This window comes from Apteryx rowi, unplaced genomic scaffold, assembly GCF_003343035.1.
Source record: "Apteryx rowi isolate R43461 unplaced genomic scaffold, aptRow1 scaffold_775, whole genome shotgun sequence".
Lineage (NCBI taxonomy): Eukaryota > Metazoa > Chordata > Aves > Apterygiformes > Apterygidae > Apteryx > Apteryx rowi.
The window spans coordinates 44,103-58,761 of record NW_020451066.1 but is presented as its reverse complement, the minus strand read 5'-3'; the positions used below and the strand labels follow the sequence as shown (position 1 = coordinate 58,761).

Here is a 14,659-nt window from a genome sequence, read left to right as displayed (position 1 = left end):
TCATTTTTGGGGTAGCACTAAATTAAAACTGTATGTCTTTTGGTTTTCCAGACTTCCATGGCTTCAAAGTTCAATTCACTAAAGAACTATTCATAATTTATAGCTTGAGTGAGTATCCCTTTTTCTTATTTGAGTTTTAGTTCTCAAGAAAGTGGAAGAGATGAATGTTATGAACAGTGTGTACATATAGGTATTGTTTGTGGAAAACACCCTGGGGCAAGGTATTCAAGCCTGACTGGTAAGTTAGTAGACTTCCATTTTGGAAAGTTCACCTGGAGACATCTGAAAGGTGTTCAGCCCTTTGGAAGTTGGACCCCTTTAAAACATTTCATATTTGGTACCTAAGAAGCTTTATGAAAATTTTGTTCTCCTGGGGAGCTAGTGCGTGTATTTATCCACAGAGCAGGGACTCTCATCATAAACACAACTGCATTAACCAATTAACGTGCTTCAGTCACAGCAGTGAAGAGTCAGTCCATAGAATAAAAATGAATTCTTCCTTTTTTTTAAATAAATTTCCTGACACTATCAGCAGTGTGACAACATGAGAAAGGGGTATGGAGGAGGAAGGAGGTGATGAGATGCGAACTCCTGTTGTTCAGGAACTAGGTTCCAATCATAAAGTTCTTGATTCTTGCAAGTAGGGCAGATACCTGCGTAAAGCCCCATTTAAGTTAATGGGATTCTATATTGGTCCATGAACCCGCATTTGTGCATCAGTATCATAGGATCGGAGTCTGACATTTCTCTTGGAGAAGAGGAGTCGAGTTGCTCTTAATGCTAACACTTCCTAGTCACTGCTGTCTAAGCCTGATTTGAACAAACTAGTGGAAAAAGATACTCTCCCCAGCTACCTAGACTCAATGACCTGTGCTTTAGAGCGCTCATGCAAATATCAGCAAGCCGAGCTTTATTATCTACTGAATTAGAATAATTAAAAAGAACAAGAAAAATATTTGTATTAAAAAAATGCCAATCTAGGAAAGCTTTTCAAAATAGTATTTATAGGAAAGTGCAGATGCATAGCATTACTGATTAGTTTAAAACACTGAGTACAATAATCTGTTATTTTAATTTGTTCTACAAACTGCTGGCAAAAATCACAGAGAGATGCTCTCTGTGGAGAAGCAAACGTTTCCTTGTAATTGTTTTGAGTTTTGTTCTAACCTTCAATGGATTTATTCTTGCAGTGACAAGAACATAATTTTTATATCTGCACTTATCTTAGGGAAGTTCACATAAAAGAACAAGGCATCTGGGAACTCAGCAGAGTTTTGCTTTGACAAATGACCTCATTGACCACGTTGACAAACACTGACTATACTGACAAATGACCAAACCGCAGATGTTCGTGTTGCAGACAGCTCTGATTTAAGCCACCACTACCCACCAACTACCTGTTGCTGCTCTTTTCCTGCAAGATGCCATTGCCACTGCTCTGCTAGGAGGTCGTTTTTGTGAGCTCTCCCTCATCTGCTTCAAGTAAAATGAGCCAGAAAAAGACACTGCATATTACAACTATTTACACTAGCCTGGCTGATATTGCCTGAATCAGATGACCAAGCTCTCATACAAACTACTGCAGCAGCAGCAGAATGACATCAGGAGGATGACATCTACTGCCAGCCTTGGTGACCATGTTGTGTTAGAGAAATTCCCTCCTGCCTGTTTCTTGTACTGACCTTGCCCTCCTCCCTCGCCCAGTAACATCCAGATACTGTTCACACTGTCTGCTTCCCTAAAGCAGAAGTTCTCAGAACTGGAGGCCGCGCACTGCTGTTGCAAAGCAGCAATGATTTGCACACTCCTCTTTTACTTCCAGGTAATGAATTGAATGGTTAGGTAACATTGTATTAAATACTGTCCTACCAATTTCTTAAAGCATTTGCTAGTGGTTACCACAGGGATAGAAACCTGTCGAAGTTACACCTACTGAGAGTATGGCATAGCAATTGGTTACCTCGTGCCTTCCCACAGATAGGTTGTGTGTATATGTACTCTACAACCTGCAGTCATAGTTCATTAGGAGGGTAGGCAGGATTTTTCTGAAGGGAGACACAGGGGTCCAGGTAACTCCTAAAGGGAAAAAGGCCTCTGTGTGTGAAGTTTCCACATCACCTGTGGAAGGAGACTGATGACTTATGAAATAGGCATTGGATCAGTTCAGGTGATGTTTGGAAATGGGATCAACAATGAGCGTTTACCAGTATTTTGATCTGAGAAGAGAGAATTTTCTAATTCCTAAAACTCACATCTTCATTTTACCACCACATCTCATGAATTTATGGAGTACAGTACAGCAGTCTTGCTTCCTCTGCTTATGGATCCTTTGATTCATCAAGTGGACTTCACCCGATGCATGGGGTAGCCGAAGAGGGGAGAGACTGTGGCGAGCACGTGCTGTTCGGTTGCAGGACAGCACTTCCTTTCCTGCGCTGTGACTGGAGGCACCAGATGCATCACCCATATAAACCGCAGTGAAAGTGTCCATGAGCAAAGAGTACTTTACTCTGAAAAGAAACAAGTGTTGGAAATGTCTTTGTGCAGCTGGTGCCTTGCGAAAGAATGATAGTGTAGCTAACATTGATCTTAAGGCAAATTCACTGAAATCTTTGCTAAGTTTCCCAATGGCTGCTTTGTGATAAAGCAAATGGTGCAGGGAAAATTCCTTTGATATTCACTTGTGCATTCATGCAAGCACCAAATGAAAGCCAGCTATTTCATGGATTTTCTCAGTTTAAATTTAGTCTCGTAATTTTAGGGCTTGGGGGAGGGGGTTTAATGCCTTCTTAAAAATTACAAATTTGCTTTGGTAAATTGTTCTTTCATATTAAAGAAGATGATGGTTTGGATATAAATGTTGCCTTGCAGGTTTCTGAGAGGCAAAAAAAAAAAGAAAAAAAAAAAGAGAGTCTAGGACTTTCCTAAGGAAGAACATTGTAGTTTATATTGTTCATAGCTTTACATTTGGAACTACATTAGGATGTTCTTCTGTTAGGCAGTTACTCTCATTTTGGTGTTAATATGGCTTTGTCCAGTTTAGCTGCACCTTTTTAGCTTAATCATTTCCCAGCAACCACAGCTAAATTGAAGAGAAGAATTCTTACACTAGATTAAATGTGCCCACATGTGGGAGGGGGAAATGGGTGGGGGAGGTAAGGAGAAAGGAGTATTATTCATATAGTTACACTGATATTTAAATGTATACCTAATGTTACAAGGAAATTTTTGCTGTGTAGATGAGGTACAAGAAAGAAATTATTGCTGTCAGGGGCTGGGGAGAGTAGAGTTCAGATGCTGTGGATGGGACACAACTAATATGGCTAGAGAGAAATGGACAGGAGGATAAATGTGTGCATGAGAGGGAAGTCTGTTTAATGTTGGTCCTGTTGGCTTTGGCCCTTGTTAATTCTCTGGAGCACTGGCTTTTTCCTCGTGCTGTTTAGTGCAAGGTCAGTGACTGCTGAAGAGCTGCATCCATGATTTTCCTGCTCAGTCCCCCATTCTCATCTCCCTCGTTGCTCCCCTTACACTCTCTGGTCTGCTCCAGCCTCCTGCCTCCTGTGTTTATCCTGCTTGTGTTTTCATGTGTATGGGTGATTCCTGTCCCTTACAGATGGCGTGGAGAGAGTAAAATTTTTCTTTCCCATTCTTGTTTATACGTGTCTTCACTCAGGCCTTCTGACAATGCTTCAGAACAAATATAGATCATTAAAAATCTTGAAAATAAAGCATGTCGGAAATCAGATCAATGTAAATAGTCTTTCTGTGGGAATAACTCTCCTCACCCCAAAGCAATTTTCAGCCTTCCTTTTATTTATTGATTTCTTTCCTTCCACCATTAGTTAGCCCTGTCATAATGTCCTGTTATTCTTCTACTGTGTTTTGACCTAATTTAGAACTTTATTCTGAGAGTTTGAATACAGGTAACTGGGTACTACATTTGGCATGTGGTGCCATAGAGTAGAGTTTATGCCTGAGACTACTTATTTCGATGTGTTACTGAGTGCATTGCATGAAAATAAGTCTTGCTTTGCTTCTTGCAAATGATGTCAGTATTAGGGGCTTGCAATACTGCAGTTATTTCAGGGCAGTGTGAATTTCCCCACGTTCAAGGTCTTACAGGTTCAAGGGGCAAGGATCCATGTCTTGTTACTGGATAGTAAAACACCACGCACATCTTAGGTAGATATGAATAATAAATGACAATGCCTCCATGGCTTTTTCTGAAACAATCCATGACTGCGCTGTATCTATAGCCATGTGCATCTTCTTCAGTTTCTTTATGGTGACAGAATTACTCATCTTTTTGGTTCACTAACCTTAATAATATGAAAGGAGACAGAAACATAAGTGCATTTCTAAGCGTACATAGTGTATCGTTACTCTGAAACTGATTTCACAGAGCATCCATAATGTGTGGTATCACAAATGCTCTGTTGAGACAGTGTTAGAAGAAAAAGAAGGTTTTGCAGTGACATTAATTTGAGTAGAAGTGGGAGTCACAGGAATAGAAAAGCAGTAAGAAAACAAGAGGCCAAGCTTAGAGACTGCAGATATGTAAGCCTTGTGAAAGGCTGGATAGAGAATATAGTCCGTCTTTCTCATGTGAAGGAATAATCTGAAAGCAGCTTTTAAACCTTTAAAGATCATCAAATGCACTCAGAGAAGACAGTAGAAAACTGGAATTGTCTTGTTTGTATTAAGCAAATTTGCTACTTTTCATTTAAAGAAGCTCCAGAAAAGTTGTGATAGCAAACCACTGCCCCAAGGCATTTAGCAAGGGAGGGGCATGACACTCCAAGCAGTTCCTGAATCAATATCTTCTGAGCATAAAGAAAGAAATGAAATACTGTGTACAAGAATATGTGGCTCCTGTTGTTTCATTTGCACACTGCTCAGGTCTCAAATCTATTAACACAGCTCCAGGAAGTCTTGAATTTCAAATGTCTGACTGCATTGAGCTTCACACTTGACTAATCAAGTCAAACAATGTCTGCTAATCAGATTTGCAGGTGAGAACCTGTCAGCATGTGGGCATAGGCCATGTAAACATGCAAAGAGATTCAGATAGCTACCCGGCAGTATTTGAAATACAGCCTGACCAAGAGAGCTGAGTGCTGGCTTCCTAGGCTTCAAGCACACTAATACAGGGATTGAAAGAATTGTGCACATTTTCTTCCAAGTACTGTGCTTCAGGTCACCTATACTTTAAAAATATTTTTCCTTGAAAAAATTCTTCAGGTAGTGCATATTCTTGGGCAATCTGTACTTCCAAATAGCATGACCAAAATCAGAGGTGAAAACAAGGAACTTTTGGCAAAAGAGGAGGAGGTTATGGGGGATCAGAATCACAGAATCACAGAATCGCTGAGGTTGGAAGGGACCTCTGGAGATCATCTAGTCCAACCCCCCTGCTCAAGCAGGGTCACCTAGAGCACATTGCACAGGATTGCATCCAGGTGTGTTTTGAATATCTCCAGAGAAGGAGACTCCACAACCTCTCTGGGCAACCTGTTCCAGTGCGCTGTCACCCTCACAGTGAAAAAGTATTTCCTCATGTTCAGAGGCATCCATAAATGGTGTGTAGCACATTACATCAATTCAGACTCCATGTATAGTTGCCTTTGATCCTGAGTGTCCCCCTCATTGCTATACCGTATTAAATATCTCTCTTGTAGTCTGAGGGGACAATGTTGCCTTCCTACTCCACATGCATTATGAGTTAATGCTTGTAAAAGTCCTTTCGAATGCTGACCTAAGAGGGGTGACAGAATTGTAAATTAATCTGTAAGGCATGGAAAAGTACCCATAGTCATAAGCAAAATTATTAGATATGGTTCTAGGTAAAATATATTTCTAGAAAATGTTCCTGAGTGCAGCTGCGATTCTACTATATGGACAAACCTTACAAGTGGTATAGAATAAAAAACACCTCCCCCTCATTTATCAAAGGTGTGAAGGGTTTAACTTTTCTACAGCTACAGTCCCAGCACGGCCAGTAGGCCAATAGTCCACCATGTTTTAGTTTATTCTTTCATTCACTATAAAGCTGCTTTTCCTACAGTAAAAGTGAGTCCTGACTCTTAGAACTGATGGCAATATTTAATAAGTGAATTCTTCCAACATTTGCTATCAGCAGTCCAGGAAGCTAGCTACATGTAGAGGCAAGTGCCTGCCAACAGAGAGATCGAGAGAGAAAATAAGATGGTCCACAGTCACAATACATTCCCTTTGCACTCCCTCTTCAAGTCTAGTCTACCACTGGCAAAGTCTACAGTAGAAAAGGCCACCCTTTGCACATAATCTACAGGAGGGTTATTCCGCTGCAAACTGCAAAATTTGAACATCACTTTTTTTCAAGAACAGTTTAAACAGCTTCTGTGCTTTGCTCTGTGTCAACCTTTATGGAGCTTTTTTACATACAAAATTTAATCTACTGAGATTCGAAACATTTCCGTAACTCCTCCAGGAAAATTATAGATTGCAAGTTTAATTGAAAAAGACTTGCTATAAACTGATCCCTAGAATTATTATGACTAATTACATTTCTCTTTTCATAATTAACAAACCCTAAACTATTTTATACATTATGTGTTTGCCCTCAGTTCCAATGAAAAAATATAGAATATGTTTTCTTTTCTGGGGACGAGAATAAAAATTATATTTAAAGGCATTAATATAGTCTAATACCTTGGTTAATATTTTTATTGTATAATTGTTTGATGGATATTTGTAAGTGTAATTTTTTAATGTTTGGGGAAGCAAATAGAAAACCGAGGGATGATATTGCCTACTTCATGTTTCTCCATAGTGTTGCAGGGAAGAGAGGGGGAGAATTATGCAAACTATATTTCCTTTCCATGCCTAAATCCTACAGAGTCCAGGTTCACTGCTTTTTCCAGTTTCCAGCATCATGGGGGAGAGATCTGTACACATTTGTAGAAAATGGTGGGTTCTTCTTATTTTAAAGCAAACATACACTGTTTAATGCAGAAAAGAAAAGATGTGACTCATTTTGTATGTTCATGGCCAATCATTCCCTGCTTTCTAGATTTTGTATCTCTATTAATTCAGTAATGTTACAAAAGTAGTAAATCAGGGCTTAATTTGATCTCTGATGGCCAAGGAAACCCCACTAAAATAACTCAGCAATAAGATGTGGCAAATTTATGATCAAAAATTGCTATGGACTCAGTTAAAATAATGCTCTGTAGAAATGTTCAGCTTGACTATGTTAACTATAGACAGGGTTGGCTAAAATTCTTATAGGGCTAAAATTTCCCTACAATGCCTTTCCTTTATGACCTTTTTTATTTTCAGTAACAGGATTATTTTGTTGGTTTTGTTTGTTGGTTTGTTTTTGCATTTTTTCAGCAATCCACCCAAATTTTGCACAGATTCCCCTTTCCTTTCTGAAAAGAGAATTCACTAAACAGATTTCCCAAAGCTACAGTTTTCCTCTTGAGACTGCAAACACAAAAGCACTGTCGTTCCCAAAAGATGCGTTGCCAGTCTCAAGAAGTCTTTTCTGCATATTCGGAAGGGGATAATAGAGATAGAAAAGAAGAAACATAAAGGGCATTGAAAATCAAGTTAAAATCCAAAATATCTGATAACTGAACTAATATCTGACAGTGAATAATCCTCCTGGCTTCACTAGTTTACTAACAGCTGAATCTTGCAGTTTTAACTGCACAGACAGAAAGAAGAGAAAACGCTAAACTAACTGAAATCAAAATCACATGACACTGGGACTTTGGCTGGTATCACCACCTATCATGTTGTCATCACCCTGGAGACCTTCACTGGTTTTGCGATAAAGGATACTTTTCTTCAAGCTGTAGCTTCTGATGTCATATAGTCAACTTTCTTTTTAAAAGTAGACTTCTTTGATCTTACACTTGTTGGAAGAACTTGAAAACAGAACACCTCCTTTAGAAGTGACTCATCCCAGATTATTTTTTTAATCTAATAATTTGTAATGCAATCTCATAACTTCTTGGAACCCAAATCAATGCTTCTGTGGTTGTTTTGTTTGATATTTTGCTTTGCTTTTTTTCTTTGCTGCTTTGCTTTGCTTTGCACGTGCATATTAGTGAAATCAGGACCTTGGGATTCTCTTCTTTCTAACTTCAAATGTTGGAGAGGAAAAAAAACAAACACATGTTTTACTAAGAATCTCTAATATACGAGACCAAGTATGCCTTTGCTTATGGATTTTAGATGGATGATGTTTGTATTACAACAAAATCTCACCCACTCTGTGTGATGGTATTAATGCAATGCACAGATGAGTGAGCCATTGATACACTAACACTGCTCTGCATTTAAAAAGCTGCAAATGCATGACACAGCAACTAAAAATGATTTAACCCTGACCTAACTGTGACAAATTTACATCTGGATGACAATGTAAAACCATCATGTTTTCAGATACTTCTGTTTTAGTACACTGTTTAACTCAGTTCTAATGCTTGGAGCTGCACAACCTGCTGACCCAGTGGGATTTGCTTCAGGTTTATACCTCCTTTAGCTTCATGAACCCACAGGCTAGAATGGAAACATACAGTGTTTGTTTCTTAAGAGGAGTGTTAAGTGCATCAGCTGTGTTCGGTGATAGGCATTCATCTGGTAGCTTCCTTCTAACTGGCAATAGTATGAATGGATAGTTCAATCAGGTGGAAATAATCTTGTTAATGTAGTGTATTTAACCTAGTGGGCCAGGCACCTGGAGAGCAGAATGAGTACTCATAGTTGTATCTTAGAAATTTTTCTAATTATATTAGTAAACTTAATATCAGCACAAACTCACAATTTAACTCAAGCAGTGTCTGCTGAGAGTCTCCACCTCTGCAAGGAGCTCTCAATCCCTTACAGTAGGTAAGAAATAGTCCTGAAAGGAGCCAGAAAACCGTTTATGAACACATAGTATAGGCTATATGATTGAGAGTGAGTGGGGAGCGTGGAGGCACACATCCCAGAAGACTCTGTTGCACTTTATCCTATGGAGATGCTAGGCAGTTGATTGTGATTTAGGCTGTTCCTCATATCTGTGTACCAATACCATGGGCCACTCTAACTGCTGTGATACGAAGATGATAGAGTGCTATCCCTGCCTATCTACAAGAGTAGAAAAGATGCAGAGAAGAGCAACAAGAACAAGAGAAAGTATGGAATGACTTCCGTGTGAGAAAGAGCTAGACTAGGAGTGTTCAGTCTGGGGAAGAACTGCCTGAAATAGAGACAGTCCAGATCTGTGAACCTTGAGAGACACAGGGAAGTGGATAGGGAATTGTTGCTTTCCCCAGTCCAAGAAATAGGTGCTGCTACTGGAACTAGCAAGTAGCTGATTGAAGGCAACAAAAAAAGATACTTCTTAACAAAATGTTTTGTTAAAGTTTGAAGCTTCTTTATAGGTGGTAGTCTGAAGTTTATATGAGTTCAAAAAGCAATTAGACAAATTCCTAGAAGAGGAGTTTTCGATGCTACCTCTGACTTTAAAAGTACCTGTGTTCTTATATCCTACTCTAGGCATTTGCTGTTAAGACACAGCATCATGTGCTAGATAGATTTTTGTTATGTTCTCTCTGTGCTGCTCCTCTTAAGGCTCAATTGTAGCCTGCAGTTCAGATACGTGATTGCGGTGTGATGGTAACTACAACCTCACAGGGTTTGACATAGGCTGCCAAGCCCATCAGGGATCCTGCATAATGTTTGGCAGCTGAAAGCTCTTATCTACAGGGACTGCAGTTAAGCTTCTGAAGTGTAGTGCACCCTAGTGAATTCAACAGGCAAGTTCAGGCAGGTCCAGCCAAGGAGGGTATAACTGGCCTACTCCTCTGCCGGAGGCTATAGCCACTGTATCAGGGGCAGCACACCAGTGTGTGTGTCTGCATCTCTCCTAGTTCAATTCACAGCTTGGCACTGTAGCAGAAACATCCAGTAATGATGCTGAGGTGGGCTGAAGTGCGAGCATACATTGCATTCTATGGTAACCTATGGCAGAGAGGTGAATTCGGACAGATACTGGCAATAACATCATGCTGCAGCTAGATTTGTCAGCATTCATCGGTCAGCTCCCTTAGATGTATGACCTCAAAGAGCACTTGTTATAAGAAAAGTTCATTAGTGATGATGAGTTTCAGTGTTGCTTCTGCTGTGTCTTGTAAAGTTTTGACTGCTCTAGCAAAAGGGCTAAGTCTTCAGATTGCACAGGCTCACTTTTGTTTTTGACAGGATGCTGACTTACCTTTAAGTCATGTATTGCTTTTCTTTGTATATTCCTATCCTCCACGATGAAAAAAGAGACAGCTCTTCTTGAAGCTAGATATATTTAAACTATCATCTGGTGACCCTATTACAGATCAGCCATGGTTTTCTATACCACATGGTATCTGGGAGCAGGCTGTTAATGACTGTAGGTTGCACCATAAGCAGTACGCATGCTTTCAGTTCTCTTGCGCGTCATCAATTTTCATCTGATTCTAGGGAGAATCTATAATGCAAAAATTCACTCGGTTGATTTTTAACCTCGTGAACTGATACTTGCCTTGGGAGATAAACAGTGCCAGAACCTCAGCACAGAAACTACTGTATATCTTTTTCTCCAGAATGACACCAATTTGTTATAACTCAGATTCCAGGTAAGTCTTTCAGTTAATAAATCATTTAAATACATATTACAGGCTCAAAATCTGTAAGAAGACAGGTTATTAAGGGAAAGACTTACCTGGCTGAGCACCAAAACATTGTTAGACATGTACAGTGCAGATAAAGACTGTTTCATGTATTTTTTTCCCCCACAAAGGCAGGAACTGCTGAAGTGATCATATTTGTGATCCTTCAACTATTCTGTGTGAGGAGGAAAAAAAGCTCTAGTTGTCTCTGCACAAAACCAAACATCCTCATTTCCTGAACTGTCAGTCTTGCTGATTCAGAACCCAAACCATGAGTTGAGTGTGTCACCTTGGGCATCTCCTTCAATCCCATCTTCCTCTCTCCCAGATGAGTATAATAATAACATACCCACAGGATACTTGGTTAATCCATACAAATGTGTTATTACCTGCTCAGTATTTATTGTGTTATTGTAAAACAGATGACATTAAATTTACGGTGCTTGATGATAATTTGTGCAACTAATTAAAAAGTGTGGTGGGTTGTACTGCTTTTTGAAACGCTTAATCAGTCACACAAATGCTACCTCCATTCATGAAAACAAATGCAAAAATAAATAGCTTCTGATAATTTATGTTTTAAAATAATAGAAAGCCCAAAGAAGTTAAGTGTCAACCTAATGTTAACTTTCAGTATAAAACAGTTTGCTGAAACCAGGAAGCAATTAAAACATACTGTTTTATAGAGTCCTTTATAGCAAAATAGTTTTTTTAGGTCTGTGTCTGCTTTTTTGGAGGGTGAGACACAGTTCAGTTTTGCCCAGGAAATAACAAATGATATTAAAAATGCATCAAAAGTGCAGCTGTTTTCAGGAGGAAAATGTGAGTTTTGGGGGCAGAGGGGGTGAATAAATCCAGCAGAAAAAGCTTTCCTGGAGTAATTCATTAAGGAAGTTACTTCTCTCCTTTTGGGACCTTGAGTGTACTCCAGTATAAACATACTTTTCATGCATACTGGCTCATCCAAAGTGTCCCTCTTGTAGAGAAGGTATGGTTTTGAAGTACTGCCTTGTCTCGCAGTGAGGCTCTTGCCCTTATCACCTAATGCTTAAGAGATCTGCTTTTCTTTACTGTTAAGACATTAAGTAATTGTCAGCTCTTTTTCTCAAGAGATACATAGGAATAATCACAAATCTGATTATGCTAATAAATATAAAAATCACACAGAAACAGCAGGCCAGACATAATTCCTCTTTACTTTTCCCCTTTAACACATATCCCTTATCCATGTAGGGAGCCAGTATATTCTCTGAATTTATACTTTCCATGGCTGCTTTACATGATGGAACCCCTGCGGGAACAGAAGAGCTTTGAAATAAAATCATATGTGGTATTGTAGTTGGATACAGTATTGCTGTGCTGGAAAGTGTCAGTGACTGCTGTCAGGCAGGCCTGTGATCTCTAAACCATGACAGCTCTAGTTAAAGGTGTGCTAACCACCCCATATTCTGGCTGAAGGGAAGGTTTTATTAAGCCCCTTTATACAAACAAAATAGCTGGAAGAGCAGGAGCTCACCCAATAGCGAAAGGTTTCATGTCAGGGCTTGATTCAAATTTGGATTTGGTGCCATGAGGGATGCTCCAACTACAAGTATAGAGGCTAGGTGCTTGTTTGGCTCTAATAGGGACCAGAATAAGGGAGAGGACTTTCTGGGGCACAGAACAGGCTGGGAAGATTATCTTGCTGATTGTGAGCGTGAATATTGCCTATGTTTGTTCTGTGTTTGGAGACAGAAGGTTGCGTGTGTTTTCACTATGTGAAACTGCATCAAAGAGCATACCTGACTATATTACTCCTTTCTCCTCCTGATAAAAATACTTCTTGATCTCCCTTAACTGCCAGCACTAACATGTCCCTTGGGCCAAATAGCATATCCAAATGGCAGAGTTTATTTATAAAATTTCAGACAATGAAAGAATGTATCTTAATAGTTTGTGTTAACATTAATTAAAAATATGTCTGCTGCTAGCAATTAGTCACTCAACATGAGATTTTTTGGGGAGCCCCTAATAATCTTCATACACAATATTACAGGCTTTTCACGCTTTCCTGGCAATTAGAGTTTACTGAATACTGTGTGTTGTTTGTATTTGAGACCCTTTGCAGAGAAAAGATGGAAGATAAGTGTCTTACGAGTATACAAGGAGGAGGTTTGCTTCATGAGAAGCTGGCATATAATATCCTTACAGAACACTGCTGTCTCTCAAAATGATTGCCATCTCCTAGTTTTTTCAGTGGGACAGAGAGCCCTCCCCCTTCAGAATGAGTTTTCCAAAATTGTTGCCATCACCCGCTTTTCTCCATGGGACTTAGCTCACAGGTCTTCCTAACAAAGAATAACCACCATCACCATTTGCTCCTTCTTAATGTTTTTCTCCAGCACCTGATGTCAAAAGCAGCTGTTATCCTTCCTGAAAGCGGCTTTACTTTGCTTCCATTGCACAGAGAAAAAAAGATCACATAGAGTGACCACAAAAAAAAAAAAAAAAAAGGACACAGTGGTCATTCCAAAACGTGTTTTGAAAAGAAAGCAATTCTTCGTGAGCTTTCCTATATAAAAGAACTTAAGAAAATGAAAATCCAAAATCAGAGCACCAAAACTGTCCTCAGGTTTTTTCCAAAATGAAAAACCTAAATAAGGAATAAAAGAAAAAAACTGTTAAATCTGTCTTTAAAAGATTAGGTACTCTGTTTTAATCCTAAGTCTTTGATATATCTTGTACTACATTATTGATATGTACTGTCAAAATTAATTTTGTCTCATTACATTGATTGGGAATTATTTTACATTTTTAGTTAAAAGAGTCTTTTTAGAGTATAGAGCTTATGCTATTAGGTATTCCCATTTACTTTTGTTCCCCAGGTACATTAAACAAGAGAATATGCTTCGTTTTTATTTATGCCTTCATTCCTTCCTGCTGCCTTAGCAGACCATCTCGTCACACCCAGACCTGCAAAGAAAAGAACAGGGTCATGTGCAGACCTTTAGTAAGGCTACTATGAACTTCTGTAGAGGCATCCAGAGAAAATGAATAACAATAGAGCAAATTATATGTAGTAAAGTTTACTCAACAACTTAACCTTCTTCCTCTATTAGTTCTCAGAAGTAATCCAATCATTATAGAACAGGATACACTAAATATATATATATATATATATATATAAAAAAATATAAATATATATATAAAAAACATTCTTTTCAAATATTTCACACTTTGGGCAATTAGAGCTAACTTAACAAAATATTTTATGATGACACTCATTTTCACTTGATTCCCAAATTGGACCACAAGTTCCATTATCATCATGACTTTTTCTTTTTAAGTAGTTCCAGCTTCAGAATTCCACATATCTATTATTTTTTAAATATTAGCATGGAAAAAAAACGTACCTGCAGTTTCTTGACTTTTTGGAATACACTGTGTGCAGCCAGCTCAGATATGTTAAAGCAGAATCTAAATATGTGATTTTCAATAGCTACCCCTATCCTGCCCCAATAAGCAACCTGCACAGCAATCAGTCACTGTCAAAGCCTGTTACAAGACTTGTTGCTTTTAATAATCACACATCATAATATATGCTAACATAACATTGCCAAGCTAATGATGTGAACTAAATCTTCTCAACTCACTTATAACTGAAAGCAGATCCTACCAGTCCCCATTCACTTTCAGGGACTCCTCTTTAACCCACAGCAATAGGAAGGCAGAGGACAGAAAGAGCGGGGTAAGCTGAGATTGCCTTGAATCTTCCCCTGCAAAGGCCACAATGACTGAGCAGATGTAAGCACAACTGGGTATCCCTGTGAGCTCCCTTCACTGCTCCTTGACAAATTCAATCATCTCTTCAATGAGGGTGAAGGAAAAAAATCAGGCCAAACTGAAAAATCAGAACAATGGAAAGGAGTAGAAAAAATATTAGAGAAAAAAAGGACCATAATGGAAAATACCAAGTATGTGGCTTAGAGCAGGAGTGGTAG

The 14,659-nt window shown here is 38.9% G+C and overlaps 1 long non-coding RNA gene across 3 annotated transcripts in view; it reads left to right on the top strand.

Moving 5' to 3' along the window:
* The window catches only part of LOC112976868, a 54,695-nt gene that overhangs the window by 5,250 nt on the left and 34,786 nt on the right, over positions 1–14,659 (top strand). For all 3 annotated transcript variants that reach the window (XR_003257197.1, XR_003257199.1, XR_003257198.1), the window contains one exon: positions 52–108. This is a non-coding gene — a long non-coding RNA (uncharacterized LOC112976868). The remainder of the gene's footprint in view (positions 1–51; positions 109–14,659) is intronic.